This window comes from Salvelinus sp. IW2-2015, linkage group LG26 (assembly GCF_002910315.2).
Source record: "Salvelinus sp. IW2-2015 linkage group LG26, ASM291031v2, whole genome shotgun sequence".
NCBI classification, from domain to species: Eukaryota; Metazoa; Chordata; class Actinopteri; order Salmoniformes; family Salmonidae; genus Salvelinus; species Salvelinus sp. IW2-2015.
Window position 1 is genome coordinate 487,952 of NC_036866.1, and position 19,286 is coordinate 507,237.

The following is a 19,286-nucleotide window of genomic DNA, read 5'->3' on the forward strand; positions in this document are numbered from 1 at the left end:
CACACATACACACCATTCACACAAACTCACACATCTAGTCCCTTATAATCAAAATGGACGTTCACACCTCGCACACTAGCTACGACTTCAGCTGGTGCCTCAAACCCCCACAAACCTCTTTATCATCACACCCCTTTTTTTCCCTCTTTATGGCAGTCGTTTTAGAAAAGTAGCAAAAGGTGTCGCCAATCTAAAAAAAACGTATTTAAACAACTTTTTTTTAAATGACAAAGTGCCTGTAGATAAAGTCTACATTCAACCTCCATCATCCGCTGCAAMGGGTTTCAATTCTCTCAGAGGGGATTGTTTTTCTTCTTTCTCAGACATTTTTAACAAGACTTTGTGAAAGCTGAAACCAGGTGATGGCCTTTTCTTTTCTCCGGCCGCTCCATTTTGGAATGGCCTACGCTCCCGACAGATGTCACTATGTTTTAAAACACAGTCAAGCAACTCTCGCTAGCGTAATGGTTGTGGAATGCCCATAAAGTTTATTTGTCATCTCCCCCCGAGCACATTGAGAACACATGTGAACGAAGCAACCAAATATGCATGTGAACAGCATCACCATGAGACTTAGCATGTGAATCATACGACACGGCGAGAATTCTACGATGTGAACAGTGGCAACCAGTAACAATGTGAACTAACAGTGACACCAGAACTACATGGTGAAGCACATTCCAAACACACATGTGAACAGTCCACTCCAGAAGTACATGTAACAGCACAAGCCAAACTACAAATTTGACGAGCCATCCAGAAACTAACATGTAACAGCACACGCGAGAACTACAGTGAACAGCACACCCAGAAATACAAGTGAACAGCCACAACCAGAACTACATGTGAACAGCAACACCAGAACTACATGCGAATCAGCACACCCAAGACTACATGGTGAAACAGTGACACGACCTCGAGTATCATGGAACAGCTAACCGCAGAACTACAAATGTGAAAACAGGAACATTGCCAGAACTACATGTGAACAGCACAACGCAGAAACTTACATGTGAACAAGCAACTCAGAACTACATTGAACTCAGGCACACGGCAGAACTACATGTGGAACAACACATGACCAGAACGACATGTGAACAGCACACTAGAGACTAACATGTGAACCAGCACATTCTCAGAACTACATTCTGAACAGCACACAGAGAACTACATTGAAACAGCACACCAGGTGCCTACATGTGAACAGCACACTCAAGAAAACTTACATGTAATAGACACAACCAAAACTACATGTGAACACACACCAGAACGACATGTGAACACGCACCACCATTTGCCCGAGAATCGATAGCTGGAAGTGTCTGATAGTCCATAGCACATTCAGCGCCTGTTACTTGTTCTTTTGATGTCATTTGCATGAAGTGTTTACGTGTGTCGTGAAGCACGAGTGGCTGTGTTTCCCGTACAATAAACACACATAACCACCGGTTTTCTTTCTTGTCCTCGTTCCATTTTTTTATTCAGCCAATCTGAACTCAGAGCACGGCCCTAAAGGGGTTTTGATTGTGTTTTTTGTCGGGCTATTGTTACCGATTATTAACACGACTTGGTTTGGTTAAAGTGGCAGCGACCGCCTGGTTTGAGAGAAAGTTCAAAGGGCATGTGGGTCCTCCATAATGGGTGGGAGGGAAAAAAACACACTAGGGCCTAATAGGGCCACGTTCAGAAGGCAGACGTTGTGGAACGTAGATATAAATGTCAYAGATACAGCAGACAGGATTCCTTATTYTACATGTCAGACAGGCACTAATAKACATCATATATTTCTATCTAAACATTTCACAACGTTGTTCCCTGCTGAACACGCGTCGTGAGCTGTGACACGTGGTCATTTCAGATGTGCTTTATGGGCGCCCATGTGGAAGGGGCCTATAAAATGTTTACTTTGATGGCAGTTAAAGGTGAAATGTTCAAAATTCGCATTTCCTGGTAGCTAAAATTCTAATGYTGTTTGAAGCTGGTGTACACAACCAAAGGGARCGGGAAGAATAGAAATAGCACACATAGAACAGATCTACCGCTTCTTAGACTGGCTTTCAATGAGAGTGACAGATCTATAACTCACATTTCTATGTGAAGTTGGTCGGGTTGCCCTAAAAAGTTAGATATTAAAGCTTTAATATTATGTCAAGCATTTCATCAGAATTTTGAAACCCATTCATATGGTTCCAGTTCGACAGAAACATAATAAATATAATAAATAAATAAAACATTTATAAATAAATAATGACAACTGACTAAAGGGTCAAGTGGTAAAACACCACACACATTTTTGGTTTAAAAATGTTTTATTGTCAAATGAAAAACCCCCAGAGAAGGAACATTCTGACTTTGACAGTGACTAAGAGGAGCGGTGATACCACCCCAATGCCGTCATGCGACTTTGTTCGGGTGGCTTGAGCCGTCTCTGTCGGCCACGGCGGTTGGCACGGCGATATAAAACACAGCTCTGTCGCCGTGCCACCGCCACCCATCTCGCTCTCCTCAGACGGACTGCAAGACCCAAAGTCTCTCTTTCTTTCTTTAAAATCCCTCTCTTTTCTGTCTCCCTCGTCTCCGTCGTTCCGCTAGACTGGCTGTAGACAGCACCAGTGGGGGTTTGGCAGTGTGCAGGCCCAGACATATTTGCTCCTCTCGGGAGAGGGAGCGGGTGTCAAAGACCTGCTTCGACAAGACCCTCCATCAGCTGCCAGGAGGACACACACACACAGAGAGAGAGCCGAGGCGAGTGGAGAGCGCAGATTTGCGAGTAGCGCGAGAGCGAGAGCCCGACGAGCGAGAGACGAGAGTGAGAGAGAGAGAGAGAGGAGAGAGTACGAGAGAGAGAGAGAGAGAGAGAGAGAGAGAGAACAAGAGAGAGGAGAAAGAGAGAGAGAAAACAGAGAGAGAGAAAAGAGAGAGAGAGAGAGCGATAATAGTAGATAGATAGATAGATAGATGATAGATAGATAGATAGATAGATAGATAAGATAGATAGATAGATAGATAGATAGATAGATATGATCGATAGATACGATAGATAGATAGATAGATAGGGATAGATAGATAGATAGATAGATAGATAGATAGATAGATAGATGATAAGGATAAGTCCACTTCCAACCACTCATTCCACCAATTAGCCACCAGTCATCATTCACTTCACAGACACGCAATCCATCCAGAATATTCTCTCCTGATAACATCCACAATGTAGTCTATTCAGTAATCCACTGTCATATTGTCCGTCTGAAAAGGGTCACATATTATTCTATCTATGACATATGAAGTTCCTGGTGTAAAGCTTTGTTCCCTAGATATATGAACCAGACTGACATAGAAGTTCCTGGTGTAAAGCTTTCTTCCCTAGATATATGAACAAATGACCATAGAAGTTCCTGGTGTAAAGCTTTGGTGCCCTAGATATATGAACAAACTTGAACATAGAAGTTCCTGGTGTAAACGTTTGTTCCCTTACGATAATATGAACAAATGACATAGACGTTCCTGGTCTGTAATGCTTTGGGTCCCTAGATATATGAAGCACAACTCGATTTCATAGACATAGCTTCGCCTGCGTCGTGGCCAGCACTCTTGGTCCCCGCCGTATAATCACGTGCAACACCCAGCGAGCTGACGATAGACAGTTCCTGGCTGTCCAAGTGCGTTCTCGGTCGCGGCCTACGATACTCATGAACGCCAGCAGTTGACATGCCACGAGAATCGGTTAAGACCCGCAGTTCTGGCGTCTCCCTCGACGACGCCAACGTCGACCTCGGTCGTTGCGCTCAACGCAAGAGCACGACACCGTCACACCTCTCGTACACCCTCTGACGGGGCCTGAGTCCTGATAGCTACAGTCTCGGCTCTTTTCGCGTCATTAGTTTCCTGTCATGTCTTTCTCGTCGCTCTCTTCCCTGCACTCATGTCGTTCGTCTTGTCTTCCTTTCTTCTTACGCAGTTCATCGCGTTGTTCCTTTCCTCGTCGTTCGTTTTGTTTTCCCTAGTTCTATTCCCTCCTTTCTCTTTCTTTTTTTTCTTTTTCGTCCTTCCCCTCTCTTCCCTCCTTCTTTTCCTCAGCGTTCCTCCGTCAGTGTCACAATGACGTGCCTCTCGTAGCACGTCTTGTTTCTGTCTTTCCTTTTCTCGTAGTTTCTGCGTCATTCAGCTCACAGCCCGCTCCTGTCTCGTTTTACTCTCTGTCGCTCCTTCTACCTTTTTTCCCACTGAGTTCCTAGGACGTCGAGTCTTCTCTCTCTCTGCGTCTTTGTCATCAGGCCAGCCCATGCAGCACCCTCAATCCCTCTCTAACCGCGAAATCCACCGTCCCTTTCCACTTTCTCCTTATACTGCGTGCTTTCCTTTCATTTTTAGCTCCGCCATCCGCGCTGTCTAGATAGTTTCTCGGTTCAGCGTCTCTTCTTGTCTTCCTTTTTCTCCTCTGACAGTTCCTCTCCATTCGTCATTTTCTTCGTTCTCCAACCTTTCTCGTGCTCGCACTCGTACTCATCACCTCTCCCCCTTTTTCCCATTTATTCTTCTCTCTGTTGCTTCTTCTGAGCCGTCTACGTTCTGTTCTTCTGTGTTGTCATCCGCTCTTTCCTCTGTCTTCTTTGGCACAGGTTTCCCACATTTGCTCTCTCTCCACCAATTCTTTCATTTATTCTTTCTTTTCGTTTCTTTTGTTTCTTCTTTTCTTCCTCCTCACTTCTTTTCCGTCTTCCAGTTTTTTCGCAGTCAGGTCGTCAGCCTCGTTCGTGCGCTTGCTAACCTAGCATCATCTCCGTCACCAGCCACTTCCTCTTTCCAATGTCTGAGTCTTTCTCAGTCCGGCTATGTTCTGTCGTCTCCCCGAATCTTTGTCACCGGTCTTCTGTTTCTTGTTTTCTTTCGTTTTTTCATCTCTCTATTTCTTACTTTCTCTGTTTTTTTTTTTTTCCTCCTGCTCTCTCTTTCTTTTCTTGTCGTTTTCCCCTTCTGTACTCTTATGTTCTTTTTTTCTTTTTCCTTTTTTTTTTCTGGTTTTTTTCTTTTCTCGGCTGTTTTTCTTTTCTTCCTCTTTTTTCTCTTCTGTTTTTTTCTTTGTCTTGCTTCTGTGTTGTTTCTGTCTTCTTCTGTTGTTTGTGTCGTTGTTTTGTTGTCTTTTTTCTGTTTTTTCTCTCTGTGTTTCTCTTTTTCTTTTTTTGTTTTTTTTTTTTTTTTTTATCTCTTTTGTCTTTTTGTTTTTCTTCTTTGTTGTTGTTTGTTCTTTCTAGTTTCTGTCTGTTTTCTCTTTTCAGCTTGTGCAGCTCTTCGCTGCCTGTGTTAGTTTTTTTTTACCTTACGTCCATTTTAGGCTTCCTTCCTTTTATTTCTTTCCTCATTTCCTTTTTTTTTTTTTTCTTTCTTTTGCGCCTTTCGTTTGTTTCTCCACTTTTTCCCTTCTTTTCTCTTCTGTTTTGTTTCCTTATCCGTTTTTGTTTTTTTTTTTCTGTTCTTTTGCTTCTTGCTCTTCTTTTTTCTTTCTCCTCGCTCTGGCCGGTTACTTCTCATTCCTCTTCTTCTTTTCTTCTCTTCTTCGCCATGCCTCCTTCTCCCTGTCCCCCCCCTCTCTTCTTCTGTTCCTGTATTCCCCTTTCTGTCTCCTTTCTCTTTCCCTTCCTCGCTCTTTTTCGTCTCCGCCGCTTCCGCCTCTTTTTCTCGTATCTTCTGCTTCTCTCATTTCTTCTTGTTTCTCCCCCTCTCCTGGATTCTTGGGTATTCTTGTCAGCCGGAAGCTCGCTCAGTCCTGTCAGCTTCTCTCTGCACAGCCCACAGGCCCCCACCACAACCAACCCCCACCCACCCGCACTCCCCCCTCGACAGCTTAGCCTGCCAGCTTTCTCTCTCTCTCTGCACTACCACAGCCCCCAACCCCCCACCATCTGACCTCCGCCTGCCAGCTCTCTCTCTCTCTCTGCACAACCACAGCCCACAACCCAACCCCCCCCCATCTGAGCTCAGCCTGTAAACCTCTCTCTCTGCACGACCACCCCCCCAACCTCCCACCCCCAACATTGTAATTTAACATGATCATTCATCATTATAACTATTATGAGTGTTGTGAGAGCTCAATGACTGTAAATACACAAAATGTTGATTAAATTGTTACCCTAATTATATTGCATTTGAACTAACAAAAAGTTTCCAATATTACTGACAGACAAAATGTTTGACACGCAAAACACAATTATGTCAATATATAATTAGTCTAATACAATGATGTGAATGATACTCTCACAATATTGAGTACAGTATTTGGTAATAATGGCCAAACTCTCTATGTGAAAAAACAACATGTTCATTAAACAAAAATTAGATGATAAAATACACTATAATTCACGGAATGCAACAACAACAAAAAAACAGACCACAACCGTATAGCCTGGTAATAACGAATTTATCATTCAGGAAAAAACCTTCATAAATAAACCAGGCTTTCATACTTCATCTTTCCAAATCATTCTAAAGGATGACCCCCCCCCCCCCCCATAACCCCTTGTCCAATACAGGTGTCATCATTAGGACTATAAATGGTGCCTTCCTGTGTTATACTTATGCTAAAAATGCTTTACTCTATTCTACTGCAATTTACTTTAATGTTTGTATTTTTATTTTTGATTATTTCGTATCTTTGTTGCATTGTCGAGAAGGAACCTACTTCGTTCAACGACGTATATACTATGCGTATCCCGTACGTATCCCCTACGACTAATAAAAACGTAAAACTGAAATTAATAACAAAACAAAAAAAATTGGCCCCATGTAATTCAATAAGTCAAAGATCATGAAAATGTATACGCTTGGCTCATCACTTGTCATGCTCAGTGTCTCGCGGAGTGGCCTACGTGGCAATCAGATAAGGCCCACTCATCCCCTCTGTCCCCGCAAACCGTTTGATTCAAAAAGACGATTAATACTTTGCCTTATGAATTGGTTAATTGCTGCACTTCAATGTTTCAATAAAGACCTGTGCTCTAATAGATTGTTAGACCAGGGAYGTCAACTGGTCCCAAGTCGTAGCCATTTGACTCACCACAGACCATGGGAAGCCAGGTCCACTACAGACGATAGAAAGCCGATCTCCTGTATTGATTCTCGGGTTAAAGGCCTACGCAGCGCGGTTTCTTTTTCTTGATCAATCAAGCCACATGGATTGCAACACTGTCTGTGTAAAGGAGAGTTTAAATAAATGACTTTCAATAGTTCTACAAATCAATATSGATTTTGTTAGGCTATGGCCTACGACACTTTCTTCAAATTATTAATGCACAGTAAGAAATATGGATCAATAATTAAATTCTGATATGATTACAAGCAATAAGTATAATTARGCTATAATAATACTTTATAATATTGATATTATGTAAGTATTATAATTCTGTAAATTATTTTTATTAGGCCTAGAAACTGGACGAATTCAGTAAAAAACWAATCCAAGCATGCAATTAAATCGTAATGCACTTTATTTTTTTTTGCCATGTAATTGTCATTTTGGTTTTAACAGTGTTTCGTTTAGTCCTGTGGAGTAAATCTTTAACAAATAAGAAAGACTCAAACACTTTCCACAACAATGGCCAGTGAACAGGAATCCATTCTGTCGTATTCAGCAGTGCACCGGCACCGTCTCTCTTCACCATAAAACTGAAAGTGCTGGTTACCGATTCTTCTGTAACCTTTTACAAATGCAGGTCCACGCCTCTCTCCGCCCTTCGACGTCCCCCTCGACCTAAAGAGGGTCYGGTTGTTACCATTGTTAACCTGAGGACTAATCAGTCTTTTTTTTTTGTCCGTTTAATAATGGCCATTATTATCCTTAACGACGTTTGTTGATCATTTGCCTTTGAATGTATATGCAAAATGGATAGATAGCCTACTCCGAGRTGGCCGCTCTGCAAGTGGTCTGTCCGGTGGCACTCCGTACAGGATCACTAGAAAGCTAACAAAACTCCTAGTTCATTCAAAGAGAATAGGCCTAAAGTATTCTTTAAAAAAAAGATGGGTATAGCTTTCCTTATTTAACCCAGAACAAGTGTACCAAACAAAATGTCCCCCACTGCTTTTCAATGGGTTAAKCAATAATAATGTTAACGAAGAGCCTTTCAGTCAAGGTGAAGAGAGAGTTTTTACACCTGGCTGWGAGAGAAAATTGAATTGAAATTGAATGTAATTGAATTGAAATTGAGAGAAAGAGCGAGAGATTCACCAACTGTAAAATATGGAAAATGTTAWTGCTATCCGGGATCCTTGGGACGTCCCTATCCTAACCCCTACCCTTACCTTAACCCTAACCCCATCCATAAGCATCCATTGCCCCTGAGACTCCGTACAACATGAAGGATGGGAACTATAAGTGAAATACGCGTCAAAGTGGGAAAACGCRGTTCCAGCTTGCCTCGTGATCGCCGTTGTAATGTGTGCTGTGCACTGCGCTAACAGAAAAACAGATCTGCTTTAGCCTCTAACATGAACATCATTTACAATGGGAAAGATGAACTAATCCCCCTGTGCACTGGAATGTTATCGGGATAATTTAGGTATCCGACAGAGCTACGAGAGAACCGATTGGTCACTTTATCCATAGAGCCAGGTACACCATATTACTATTGAGGATCTTACAGCCAGCCATCTGACATACAAATTGGTGAATAGCACTAGAAAAGTATTTGTTTTGACAGCTTTAAAATACTGAATAGTCTATACTGAAAAGTAATTTCCATAGGCCTACATGGAAGGTGCACCCGATTCATCCATGGGCCTTTGCCTTTGTTTCTGAATAAATAAACGTGAATCTTCTTCATCAATTACTTTGACGGTTGAGTTTGAAAACTGACTATAAAAGGAAAAACATGGTTCATTTTTTGCTAAGCAAAATGAATCTTAAATTACAATGTTACGCTAAGACTTATAGGCCTAGTTCGTGCGCCCCAAAATAGGCCACAGAATGGGCCTATGGGGGTATCAAACGGTTTAGTTAATCTGGGATATGTTTCATTAATAATTGAACATATTCGATGTAATCGTGAACATGAATGCACAACCTACTAAAAAAACATGGCCCGCAAAAAAACTAAAGGTGTTTTCTTTTCAATGGTCTATAGAAAAACTATTTCCCCAAGACCCAACTCATGCAGTGCACTTTTTAACATGTCCCTTGTTGGTAGTGGCTGTAAACTTGGTAAATTATGGGCATTCTCTCGTTTATAGTTTCTGGTCAGACCAGACGCACCATGTGGTCATGTATTGTTCCCGGGGCGGCCGCTTGCCTCTCCCGAAATCACCATTAACTAGCAGAAGTCTCAGAGAAGTCTCAGGCGCATGTCATAAATCACCCGACCATATTAAAAGCTTAGTATAAGGCCCGAACCAGGTCAGCGAAGGGAAATTTATGGCATCACTTATGGTGGAAATAGATTGTTCTAACGAAATATATCAACTTAAGCCAAAAGCTGCACCCAGAATTTCGGTGCGGCTATAGGCCTACCCTGACGCACMGCTCAAAATGAGTTCCTCCCAGAAGGCCTATCTTGAAATAAACCACGTTTCGTTACACACATATATTTTATATATTTATATTTTTTATTTACAATTTAACTAGGTCATTTAAGAACAACTTCTTATTTACAATGACTGCCTACCCCGGCACGACGTTTGTGCCCCGGCCTATGGACCTCCCAATCCAGACTGTATGTGATAAAGCATGGCAGCGAACCAGGGTATGTAGTGACGCCTACTAGCACTGAGATACAGTGCCTTAGACCGCTGCGCCACACATAAAGCCCAGGTGAATGTGTCGATTTCGTGCACAGTATACTTCATAAGCTACCGCTTGTTTTTGACATGAGTTGGCCTATATAGTATACCTTATCATGACTGAGGGCACACACGAAACAACAAAGCTTGTTAGATAAGCCCTAGCCTACATTATGTCTTTACCCGTGCTATAGCCTACTTCACTTTACCCGTGCTATAGCCTACTTCACTTTACCCGTGCTATAGCCTACTTCACTTTACCACAACTATAGCCTACTTAAAAGCCCCACTATGAACACAACATAGCCTTACTATTATATAATTACGCACAACTGATATAATGTTATATTAGGATCGGAAATCGGATGATAAGACGTTCGTTATCAAATGACCCCAATAGTCATTCAACAGCATGCTATTCGGTTTCTCTCACAAGTTCAAAGAGAAACGCTTATCTTATCAGCGTAAATTCAAAGGAGTTGAACATGTATTGAGAAGTCCTGAAAAGAGACAAGRAAGCTGTGGGAGAGCGCCATTTCCTGAAACAGTGGCACCCTGCCCTACTTTTCTAGTGGCAACAGTAACACAAGCCAGCCGGGTAGCCTTCCAAGTCGCCTTGCTAAAACGGCGATRCCGAGCTGTAGCACCATTCAAACCGATTTCAACCCAAGTTCCAATGCCAAATGTTGCCAGTAAATAAGTTATTCGATAGTATTGTTTTGAAAATGAGCTGCCTGAACATAAGGATCACTTGATTAATTATTAATTTAATAAACCCGACCATTCTGTCAAGCAACGCATCTCTTAATACAACACTGACGGTGTTGGAGAGAGTAAGCATCACTCTCCACTGGCGTAGACCTTGCCCCATTCTACACAAATAATTCATAAAATAGCCCACTGATAGATAACACAACACTTTTCGTTTCATATATTAGCATAATACACAAGTTGTTGACAAAATCACTGTGAAATATAGGCCGTATTGCAATTGCATTCGTTAATATGTATAGCTATTTGGGTGAATTTTGTATTTTTTCCCCCCTGTCATAAACCCATTAGGCACACACTGGTTGAATCAGCGTTGTTTTCCACGTCATGTCAATGAAATGACTTGAAACTAACTTGGGAATAGACGTTTAATTGACGTCTGTACCCAGTGGGCAGGCCTACACGAAAGAAAAAATACAACATTCACTAAAATAGCTATACATATTAAGGAACGCAATCGMAATAGGACCCATATTCCGCAGTGATTTGGTAGACAACCAGTGTATTGTGCTGTTGTACATGGTTAAAACACACTTTGCTTGATATGGATCATTATCCAGGAGCAAGTACAGCAAAAAGGATACACGTTGGTGTAATGGTTTGAAATTAAAAAAAAACTGCTTAGAAAGTAGTTGATCCACTATTTTAGGCAATAAAGAACCCTCTTCCACAATACGAGAAGCTGACTCAGTAGCCTATGGTCTGTGGCATACCCGGGGAGCCGCAGCCTACAGAGATCCCGACTCCCCGTTGGGATACAGTAGTGTTGCGTTAATTTCGGTAGGGCGATAATGAAAAGTCAACCATCAAGAAGAATGAATGATCTTAAAAGAGAAGAATACACAACTAGAATTGAAAGGATAGAAGTGTTGTGCGCATTACAAATGTGTATTGAAAATCGGCAACGGCAAGGTAATTGGGGTTGTTTGGGGTTGCCTGCATGCCGTTGTGCAAAGCTATCCGGTGGGGGCGAGTTCGTGCAAATMAAAATGGTCTCTTATTTCCTGATAAAATAAAAAATGTTCTCGATTTAAAAGGCTAAAATAAAAACAACAGAGATACAGCTCGATGAGGGATCGACCTGCGTAACTCGGCTTCGGCTACCAATGCGCAGTTTGTAGCCCATTGACGGACCTCACGAGAGCTTCGGCGTAGTTAAAATCCAGGGCAATCAGAGTCTTAACGCAAATCACCCCCCAAAAATAGCAGTTTATAATAAACCCCCCTTAAAATATGAATGTGTCTTACCTTCAACAGCTGAGGCCATGTGCAGCCAGAGGCTGCATAAAACCAGCAAGTAATCCATTGTCATAAAGCGATCAGCTCGGACATAAAAATAACCCCAGGGGAGAGAGGGAGAGACGGGTGAATACAATCCGAGGTGTTCCGACACCCAGTYCAACCGCGTCAAGCACCCAGTCCAACCGCKTCAAGCACCCAAACCCAGAGTTACCTCCATAAAACCAACAAGGGAAATAGGAATATGAGCAAGGTATGAGAAGATTTGTGCCCTCTCCTTATTCAATGATTTCCAGTGGGTTTATGCCAGAGAAACGAGATTCCGTAGTTGTCCAACCCGTCGACGCATTTGGCAAACGACCAAAGAGAAGTTGCCCTGTTCCCAACAACGGTTCGGTAAATATCCCCGTTAATATTTCATATTATCGACACCGAGGGAAATAAATGTCCATTTCACAGGGTCTGTCGGGGAAAAAATCCTAAATCTCTTCTGTAGTCAATACGTTTGATATCTTCACACTTCTTGTATCAAATACAATAATGTAGCATAGTCCAACTACGTAGCATAGTCACAATTACGTACATACATGATCAAGTCTTATTCCCGATAAAAATCCGCTTGGTTTATATATTGTAGTAAGTCCCTGAGCGAATTATCGGCGTGGTTGCAGAAAGTTTATGCTCCGCTCTGTGTGTGCATTGGAATGAAGAAACGGTGTGCAAGAACAAGGGGAAGAGTGAAAGGGAGAGCGAGAGAGAGAGAGACGGGGGGCGTAGTAGGAGGGGTTATGGGTAAAGCAGCTCTCATACGGTCACACCCCCACAACTAGCTCTGAAAACCGCTGCTCCAGGGCCACTGCTTTTCTCTGGAATCCCACATTAGGCAGGGACACGGCGGTTTTTAGCGGGGACATAGCGCCCCCTGCGGGACACTCATATTTCAGTGGTCGACTTAAAGCAAAACGACGGAGTATCTCCTTATTTTCATTTTTGATTCAATTATTTTCAKCAATTACAGCAATGTGTCTACAACACAGTCGAATATTCAGGTTTTTAAAACAATGGACATTGTGTGTTATCGAAATTCCAAAGCTCTTCAAACGCTTTTCTGTCAGATTTTCTGTAAGTATGATTGTGTGCAGTTCTCACCCAGGATACAGACCTATACATTCAGAATCTCGTTTTTTGAAGAAATACAAATTAATATCTGCGTAATATAAAGTTGCATACTTGATTTATTGTAGTTTGCTGAGAACAATAATAGCGCATTTGAAGCCCATGTGTCCATGATTAAAAACACCGGCTCTGCTGAAATATAGCCTAGATATGTTTACAAAATTTAGGCCCTACAGTTTAGAGTTTAGTGAAACTATTCTTGCCTGTTTCATGTTCTCTGTATTTGTTTATCTTCATTGGTATAGAGAAGGCGATTTTCAAGAGCAGTCAGTTCGATAATGGCCACAGCGATGTTTCTTCTTCTCCTGTCGACCTGGAATAAGGGGTTCTCTTTCTACTTGAAAGACAAAAAGTATACAGCGTTTACAGTCATTTTATTACATAATTGTGTCATTTGCTTAAATAAATGAATAGGTAATAGCCTATGTCAATTAGTCGAACAACATGCCAATGCTAATGATGAGCCCTTCTGTCCTCAAATTTGACCTTTTTTTTTTTTTTTTTACACATTTTTTATTATTTTATGTAGAAGTTTGTTCATAATTCTGCATTATAATACTTCACGTAGTAGCCCAATAAATTCCATGACTGACTTTTATCAGAACTTAATAAGGTGTTCTCAAGTTATTTTTTTATTGTCATTTTATTGTGCTGAAGAACGCTTTGATTAAAATGACCATTTGGGGGGGTCTAAAATGGTGCACAACAGCCATCGAAGAATGAAAGTTCCTGGAACATTGAAAAGAAAACTGAAACAAAGTATGCATGATCATAAGGTATGTTGTTGTTGTTTGTTGTTGTTGTTGCTGATGACGATATACATATATGTTATTAGAAGCCTAAGTTTAGCCTACTTTACATGACTGTTATTTAAGAGTAGTTAGACACTTACTTATATTATCTTGTACATTTAACAGTAACAATTTAAAATATTTTCATGGGAACAAATCCATTCAAAAACAAATTCATAGGCCTAGGTTTGTTATTGAGATTAGTCGTATAGAAAACTACCATCAGCTAATTCAGATAGGCATACATCGCCCTGATATATATATAAAAAAAAGCCTTATGTTTGGTTGTCAAATATTTCAGTGATGACTTCAGAGGCTTGGCTTCACATGGTAGGTTTCCTCTCGGCTTCAAACCCAGCACTCGCGTCATATACTTCTTCAGGGCCTACCTCAACCTAACTTATGCAATAACCTGGTTAGTGGATCTAGCGTGCCTAATAGTTTTGGAAAACCTTTGAAGAAATGGCACYCTGGTGCAAAATGTAGTTTACTTCTTAGTACAGTGTGTCTATCTCCCGTTGTTATCTCCTTGCGCAGATCACCCACGCATATTCTATTTTCTCCAGTGACATGGGGCCTTACCGAGTCAGTGCTGTGCGGGGTTGGGCCGTGGTGAGAGGGAGCCGTTTTTCTCATGTAGCCTATCGTTGTTGTTAGCTCTTTGCAATGCCAACATGTCTGTCTTTAATTTTGACATTTAGCCAATCATTTTGAGACGCATTGGCTTGTTTGKACTGTTTTGTTATAACTTACTAAAGAAAGAAAATAAACGAATAGAACGGCCAATAATCTATTTAAGTGTTGACTATATTGTCTATACAATCTAATACATCTACAAGTGATTAAAATGTATCCTCGTAATAGCCTAAAATAAGGAGCATCATTTGTAGGCTATTTAAGTAATCTATTAGATCTAACACAGAACATGTATCTATTTAGGTCATCCTGAGTTTCGTATTTAAACAAAAAAGAAGTGTGACGTGTAGTCTAAATTGTAGTTTTCCATTCATCTTGTCTCTTGAAAGGCCTGTTGAGCACTTGGTTGTCATTTCCTGAGAGGCGCGAGGGTCGAAGATAAAAGACAAGGAGAGTGTTGTTGTCCAGACGGACGCTGGCCGGGCTGTTTGTTGCCGCGTCGCGGCTTTTGTTGACACTCTCTCTGGGGTTAAGCACTCGAAATATCCGGAGTCACTTTCCCTTCCTCAGGTGTCCACAGTCACACAGTCGGGAAGGTTTCAGAATAGCTTGGAGAACACCAGTCTGGCATGACCGACTTTTTCTGCCGGCCAGTTAGTTGATTTTCACAGCCATCTGCTAGTGCTTTTGTTTTGTCATTCAATAGAAGTTTTTGTTGTTGGCTCACTTTCGTCATACTAATGAGGCCCTTTTTAGTTGTTACCTTGACTTTGTTTGCTTTTTTAATATTGAATAGTAACAGGATTTTGCATGGATTTCCTCCTTTGTATCATCCATTCAGGGATGTTTGACATGCTGTTATAGGTTCAAAATACACAACTTGTTTTCCACTCTGCATACAGGCTATATTCCGTTGGTCACACAAACAAACATAAACAATTATTTACTCGTACTGAAGTTTAATATCAACATAATTCCCAAGGTTGTATTTAATTTAAAAAAAGTTATACAATGTCTAAAATCAGCAGTATTATTACATTCACCAGAAAGTCCTCTATGATGTTTCGATGTTAGTCATTGCTTTGGCATTACATCTCCCTCTCTCTCTCTCTCTCTCTCTCTCTCTCTCTCTCTCTCTCTCTCTCTTCGTCTCGGCTGCAAACATGTTACATTGCCAAAAATAAAGACATTTCAAATGTCATATTTATGTGCAAATAGTTAAAGTACAAAAGGTTAAATAAATAAACAAATATAGGTTTTATTTACAATGGTGTTTGTTCTTCACAGTGTGTTAATTTTCTTGTGGCAACAGGTCACAAACTACTGTCCCTCTCGCAACCCCCCCATCTCTCCATCTTGCTCCCCCCCCCTCTCTCTCTCTCCCCTCTTCAAATTCAATTTAAAGGCTTTTTTCTCTCCATCTCTCATCCTCGTATCTCTCTCTTCCGTTCTCTCTCTCTCTCTCTCTTCTTTCTCTCTCCTCTCTCTCTCTCATCTCTCTCTCTCTCATCTCTCCTCTCTCTCTCTCTCTCTCTCTCTCTCTCTCTCTCTCTCTCTCTCTCTCCCCCCCGCTCTCTCTCCCTCTTTCTCATATTAAATTCAACATGGGGCTTTAATTGGCATGAGAAACATATGTTACATTGCCAAAGCAAGTGAAATCTCTCTATCTCTCTCTCTCTCTCTCTCTCTCTCTTCCTTGTATGCTATAAAAGGCACCACCTCTGTAGAATATACTAATCCAAAATCATGAACAGGAAAAAAAGGCTTATGTTTTGTCTTCATCTACTATATTGGATTACTCCGGGGGTTTCCCACAGAGTTAACCTTTTCCCTATTTACTTTCAAAACCTTTAGCCAGTTCAAACCTCTCCTCACAGCCAGAGCCAGGGACATGCAGACATACATTTAGGAAGACTTGGGGACTTAATAAATAACAGTTGGTATGGTTTTCCACCCTTTTACATTGCATTATTATCAATTAAATAATTGTCCTCTGAGTTTAAATATAAATTATGTTGCTTGATTTTTGTGTTATTAAATAATATTTTAACTACAAATAAAAGACAAGACACTTGTAGATCGTGCATAAATTATATCAATAAAGCGTTATTCTTCCACATCAAATCAAATGTATTTGTCACAGTACGCGAATACCTTGCAGTGGAATGCTTGCTTACAAGCCCTTAATATGCAGTTTTAAGAAAATAGAGTTAAAAAATATATTTACTAAATAACTAAAAGAATATATATATAAAAAGTAACACAATAACAAGGCTATATACAGGAGGGTACCGGTAACAGAGTCAATGTGGTCCTACTATACAGGATCTTACGGTACAGAGTCACGTGGAGACTATATACAGGGGGTACGGTACAGAGTCAATGTGAGGCTATATACAGGGTGTTACGGTACAGAGTCAATGTGGAGACTATATACGGAGTGTTCGGGTACCAGAGTCAATGTGGAGGCTAATACAGGTGTTAATGGTACAAGTCAATGTGGAGGCTGATATACAGGGTCGTTACGGGTACAGAGTCAATGTGAGGCTATATACAGGGGTTACGGTACAGAGCAACTTGTGGAGGCTATATAACAGTGGGTTTACGCTACAGGATCAATGTAAGTGGACGCTATGACAATCATGGGTAAGGGTACCGGTACAGAGTCAATGTGGACGGCTATAATACAGGAGAGTACCCGGTACAAGAGGTCAGTGTGCGAGCTATATATCACAGGGTGTCTACGGTAACAGAGTCAAGCTGATGGAGGCTATAATACAGGGGTGGGTACCAAGTTACCAGAGTCCCAATATGGGAGTGGCTAATATACAGGCGGTAGGTACCGGTTACCGAGTCAGTGTGGAGGTTATATACAGGGGGTACTGGTACCGAGTCAGTGTGGAGGCTATATATAGGGGTACCGGTACCGAGTCAGTGTGGAGGTTATATACAGGGTGTTACGGTACAGAGTCAGTGTGGAGGCTATATACAGGGGGTACCGGTACCGAGTCAATGTTCGAGGGTACAGGTTAGTCGATGTAATTTGTCCATGTAGGTAGGGGTAAAGTGACTGCATAGATCATTAACAGCGAGTAGCAGCACTGTTAAATAAAAGTGTGTGTGTGGGTGACTGGAGTCTTTGACAATTTTTTGGGCCTTCTTCTTTTTGAGGAGCTAGGGACCCATGTCGAATCTTTTCAGTCTCCTGGGAGGGAAAAGGTCTTGTCGTGCCCTCTTCACAAATTTTTGGTGTGTTTGGACCATGATAGTTTGTTGGTGATGTGGACACCAAGGAACTTGAAACTCTCGACCAGCTCCACTACAGACCCGTCGATGTTAACGGGGGCCTGTACGACCCGCCTTTTCCTGTAGTCCACGATCATATAATTTGTCTTGCTCACGTTGAGGGAGAGGGTGTTATCCTGGCATCACACAGCCAGGTCTCTGACCTCCTCCCTATAGGCTTATCATTGTCGGTGATCAGGCCTACCACTGTTGTGTCATCAGCAAACTTAATGATGGTGTTGGAGTCGTGCTTGGCCACACAGTCGTGGGTTAACAGGGAGTACAGGAGGGGACTAAGCACGCACCCCTGAGGGGCCCCCGTGTTGAGGATCAGCGTGGCAGATGTGTTGTTGCCTACCCTTACCACCTGGGATCCAGTTTCAGAGGGAGGTGTTTTGTCCCAGGGTCCTTAGCTTAGTAATGAGCTTCGTGGGCACTATGGTGTTGAACGCTGAGCTGTAGTCAATGAACAGCATTCTCACATAGCTGTTCCTTTTGTTCAGGTAGGAAAGGGTAGTGTGGGGTCTGATTGAGATCGTGTCATCTGTGGATCTGTTGGGGCGGTATGCAAATTGGAGTGGGTTTAGGGTTTCCGGGACGATATCTAATGAATATATATCATTACTTGAAATTAGCAGGACATTTTCCCTATACTGCCTATTGTGATGAAGAGCGTTGGACACAAATAAACCCATGTTACAGTATCCCGTAGGAATAGGGGTGACTAGAACCTATGACAATTTTAATGGCTTTGCTCTGACACCGCCTGGTATAGAGGTCCTGGATGGCAGAAAGCTTGGCCCCAAGTGATGTACTGGGTTGTACGCAATACCCTGTAATATCAAAGATAACCCGTATTGGGACTCTGTAGCTAATAAAGTCTGACCCGGAGGATCTTCGAAAAACCAACAGGTGTAGACTGACAGTGAAATGCTTACATACAGGTACTTTTCCAACAATGCAGAGTTAAAGATAAGAAATGAAATAGTGGCATGAGGAATAAATACACATTGAGTAATGAATAACTACAGCATACAAAGAACATGGCTATATACAGGAAGTACAAAGTAATAACATGGCTATATACAGGAAGTACCAGGTAATGACATGGCTGTATACAGGAAGTACCAGTACTGAGTCGATGTGTAGCAGGTACCAGGTAATAACATGGCTATATACAGGAAGTACCAGTACTGAGTCAATGTGCAGGGGTACCAGGTAATAACATGACTATATACAGGGAGTGCCAGTACTGAGTCAATGTGCAGGGGTACCAGGTACTGAGTCAATGTGCAGGGGTACCAGGAAATAACATGACTATATACAGGGAGTACCAGTATCGAGTCGATGTGCAGGGGTACCAGGTAATTGAGGTAGATATGTACATATAGGTAAGGGTAAAGTAACTAGGCAACAGGATAGATATGTTGGGTAGAGTCCAGGTGTGTGGGTAGAGTCGAGTGTGTTGGTGTTAGAGTCCCAGTGTGTTTGGGTAGAGTCCAGATGTGTTGGTAGAGTTCAGTGTGTTGGGTAGAGTCCGAGTGTGTTGGGGTAGAGTCCAGTGTGTTGGTTTTGAGTCAGGTTTGTGGGTTAGCAGCTCCAGTGTGTTGTAAGAGT